Source organism: Ceratosolen solmsi, unplaced genomic scaffold (genome assembly GCF_000503995.2).
Source record: "Ceratosolen solmsi marchali unplaced genomic scaffold, CerSol_1.0 scaffold14, whole genome shotgun sequence".
Taxonomy (NCBI): domain Eukaryota; kingdom Metazoa; phylum Arthropoda; class Insecta; order Hymenoptera; family Agaonidae; genus Ceratosolen; species Ceratosolen solmsi.
In genome coordinates this window covers 1624586-1629352 of record NW_011948420.1, presented here as the reverse complement: position 1 = coordinate 1629352, position 4767 = coordinate 1624586, and positions in this window count along the sequence as shown.

Genomic DNA, 4767 nt, shown 5'->3' with positions numbered 1-4767 from the left:
TTAATTTTCCTTGTGGAGTTCGTTACAAATATTCTTATGTAAGTTGCTAAACTCACTTCTGTCAAATTTGAATATGATATTTTTTATAAAAGTGTTTGTTACACTTTATCAGTTGTAACGAAACAAGAAATTTTTATGTACATTATATATTATTAAACAATTTTTTTCTTAAAATAATTTAACACCGAAATGAGATTAAAATGTAAAACTAGACAAAGTATCTAGTTTTTAAAACAATAACTGTAAAAGTTGTGTATAAATTTGAATATATTATGACTTATAATACAATTCATATTTTAGTAAAAATGATAGAAATCTATGCAGAAAAGGATACAAAGTAAGTTAAACGGACATATGTACGAGTCGTAAGAGTAGTAATAATTTCTGAGACTGTAAAATAGGAAGCACAAACATTATTTTTGAGTCTGCTCTATATTTAAGAGTTCGCGAAAAGCCGTTTTGCTTTTGGTAAGCGAATTGTGAAATACGCAAAAGTTGGTGTCATTTTAGACAACATCAATCTCAGTTCAAAACACAAGACTAACCGGCACACGATAAGTATAGCGAGAATCAGATTTACTCGTTGTCGCCTTCATCGACTCATCTATCTCACCCTCTTTCTCGCGAAAAGGGAGAGTTGCTTGCCCTGCCTGTCGATTCGATGCCTCTTCCGCTGGGGTTGGATACACCCGCGTCTCCCCTAGCTTTCGAATTCGAAAGAACGCTGTCCTTTGATCTTGCCGACATGACGACCACCCTCTTCAGCCACCCTCTACCTCCACGTGTCCTAACTCCTAACCTAACCTAACTCCGCTATGCTTTTTCGTTTTCTTTATAAAAGAATGAAGAATGAATATATTGTTGAGAAATTAGATGAATTTATTGGACTCTACCTCTTTCTCTTTTATAAACTGTGTAGTTATTCTTTTTTTACCATGTTTTACATAATACTAATATATTTTCAAAAATTATATAATTTTCAAATTATTATAATCTTTGATTATCTGTATATGTCATTATTCATCAAAAGTACTGTAAAACCTACAAATAAATACGAATTTTACTATTCACATTAATCTTAAAATATAAAATAATACGAATAACGATATTAAATAAATTATATAAAATACGAAAAACATAAAAGAATCGTTTATTAATGAATTATTTATTATTATTTTCTTAATGTAAACATTAAAAAATGATAATACAAGTTGTATCAAATAACTTTCAAGAATTTGAAATTTTTATTTTCATTTTTAATTTAGTCATGGTAGTAGTGTAAAAATAGTATTTATAAGAATGGAATTGAATTTTATGTAATATTTAGAAATAATTGCTTCTATATAAAAAATTACTTTTGTAAAAAATAAGAAAAAAAAGAATAATATGTATTTATATAAACATTGTAATAACTTATATGTTAATTCAATTTGTTTTATGTCGAAATCTCAGTTTATTTTTAAACTTTTAAAAAAATTATTTTATTTTACTGTGGTGCAATTGAACATTAAAAAGTTTTACTAGCGACAAATTCATTTAAATTGTTGCTATTTTGTCTTTATTTGCTCTTTTTTATTGTCTTATCCTATATATTTATTTCAATATTGTTTAAAAATATTAAAAAAAGGATTTTTAGTTAATATTTTTGAAATTTTTATTCATTTAATCTTGATTAAACTATAAGATAATTTCCAATTTTTTAATATTAATTTATTACTAAGTAATAGAATTTTGAAATAAACTTAAAATAATAAGTTAGTAATGTTTCAAAGTTCATATCTAAAAAAGATCAAGATTTGAAAAGCAAAAGTGAGTTCTGAAGTAAAAATACACTGGCTTGTATAAAATGTTGAAGCAATGAAAGTTCTTTTGCAATTTACGAATAAAATTCTGATGTAAATATGGAAAAGTTCATTAAAATATTAATAATTAAAGAAAGTACTTGCATATGGAAATTTACTTCGTTTCTTATTAATTATTACATTTTTTAAAAGAATCAGAATTTACGAAATTGTTAATTTTGATTATAAACAAATATAAGTAAATAATGAATTGAAGAAAATTAAAAATAAATTATCATTTTTATGAAATTTCAAAAAATGGAGGTAATAAAGCATAGCGACTACAATGTAAAATTACAAAATTCATGCATGAGTTTAGTATGTACGTTGCTGATTCAATGTTAAAAAAAAGAGAGTTTAAAGCAAGATTATAATCTATACTTATTTGAATTGGTTTACTTATAGTGTTAGTATTGGTTACTTTTATATTCTATTCATTTTTTTCTCACTTTATTCTGATTTCATTGTATATCATTTCATTCTTGAAAACATTTATTATTATAATTACATCAACTTATATAAATTATATAAATTATATATAACTTATATAAATCTTTTGAAAGTCGCACAAATTGAATAAACGGTTGATTTTGATAGTATAATGTAATTTCTAACAACATTAATCAAACTTTGTATGGTAACTTTGAATAAAATATTTTATAACTTAGCAATTCAATATACAGTGATTTTATTGTCGCAAAATTTATAGTATTGATCAAGGTAATAATAAAGCGAATGCAATAATAAAACATATCATTAAAAGTACAATTATTAATATAAAGATAATTTAAAGTATCGAATCTAATTGGTCATTGTGATTTAATCGACGAGGTAAGATGACATGTTTTACATTAAAAGAATATTAACAAACAACTAATCAGTATGAAATAGGTCAAGTATTTAAAGTAAAAAAAACAAGTCTTAGAGATGATTAAAGAGTAAAATGAATAGTAAATAACTATGTAAAAGAAAAAGAAACAGTAAAAGAAAATAAAAATATAAATTAACTAATTTTCAATAAATAAATGAAAATTTTAATTTCATAATAAATGAATAATCTATATTTATATTTTTAATATAAGCTATTATAATAATTATAATGAACTGTTATCTATCTAAACTTTAAAAATATTATTTATTTTATAATAAACAATATTATATTTTTTCTCGTTATATAATTTCAATTGTCATATATATCATACTAAAGTTATTATAATTAATAATTAAATTAGGAATACAAGTATTAGTTTAATGTGACAAGTTTTCCCCTTTCAAAATAAAAATTGTATTAAATTCTTTTATATTTATTGAAGAGAAATAAAAACTAGATTTCAACATATCATCTATCAATTTCTAAAGTTAGTATTAATTATTTATTATAATTTTCGATAATCTTTAATATAATCCTTCATCTGTTCATCTTTTTATCAAAATTATTGTATTCGTTCTTAATGTTAATTAATGAGAGACATTTAATTTGTTAGGCATCAAATAAAAAGCAAAACATTTATTCGAACTTAAATATTCTAATAAATATTTGTGAAGTCATTTTTAACATAGAAATAAACATTTTTTATAATAAGTGTTACTATTCAAATTATTTTATTATAAGACATTACTTAAAATTATGAATGAATTTTTATTTTTGTATACAACATTCTTTTTTCAATATCGGTTGTCTTAAAATTGAATTTATCTATTATTTTGTACGTGGTATTTACTAATATACTAAGTATATACTAAGTACGTGTAAAATTAATATTACTATTATCACATAAATATAATACATATAATTGTTATCGAGGAAAAAGATTTGTAAATAGAATACAATATCTAATAATAAATATTTTAATTTTTGGTTGAAAGATTGTGTAGAACTATCAAACTTATTCTCGAAGATAGAATTTTAATAGCAATTGCCACACGAACAGTATTTGCAAATTAATAGTTGACTTAAAATTGTGAAGTTGAGGTCTTGTCCGGGTAGCACATCTACAAGGAGTTGAGGGCATTCAGATTCATAGCTTAATTGTGTATTTTGAGAAAGTGGGTTAAGGGAAGTTACATTCTACTACTATTTGCTTCTTAGTAAATAAAGCAAATACGAAGACAGAATCTGTCTTGGAAACTGCAGGCGCTAAATGCTCATGGCTGCTGATTTTCCTGTTTAATGGGATAGGAAAAGGAACGCGAGACACTGTAGCGCCTCTCGTGGAATAATCGGAGCACACGCAAGCGCCCCTATTCACCAACAGTCATGGCGACGACTTCTTCGGATTGGCCGCTGCTTTCACTTGAATCCCCACCACTTTAACTCTCCGACTCTCCCACCCCTGAATACATCCCCAGCAGAACAATGCAACTGACATCGATAACTTTGGACCAGAAAAAATTAGAGACGTAGTGCAGAAAATTATAAGGAAGCATGGAAACAGTTAGCTAGTCTAAAGTTCACTAGAGTCTCTGTAAAACCTCAGTCCCATTGTATAAGTCTTACCTCTTTAATTTTCATTCAATTTATGGTTTTCCAACCTTTTCCTGTTTCTGATATTTTCTATCATCATTGTTAACTGTTTATTCAAACTGAAGTCCAAGAGAAAAGATATTCATACTTCGATAAAAGGCCAAGATCGCAGATCATGTACCAAGGGAAACCAGTGCAAAAGTGGCTTGGATCTTTCGATAACTAAGAAGATTATTTAGATAATTTTGAAGAGAATGAAATAGAGAGAAAAGGAAGATAGAATAAGTGAGAGAGGGAGATGTTGAACTGTATAGCCCACCCCTGGCTTTGGATGGCCCAGCCCAGTAGATTGGTGGAGAAGCCGACTGCCTTTCGCCTCATTCCCCCGACGCCTACGCCTCCCGTGTTGCCTCGGCAACTCGGCTTGGGGTTGGCCACCGCCGCCGCCTCCGACCGTCGTGG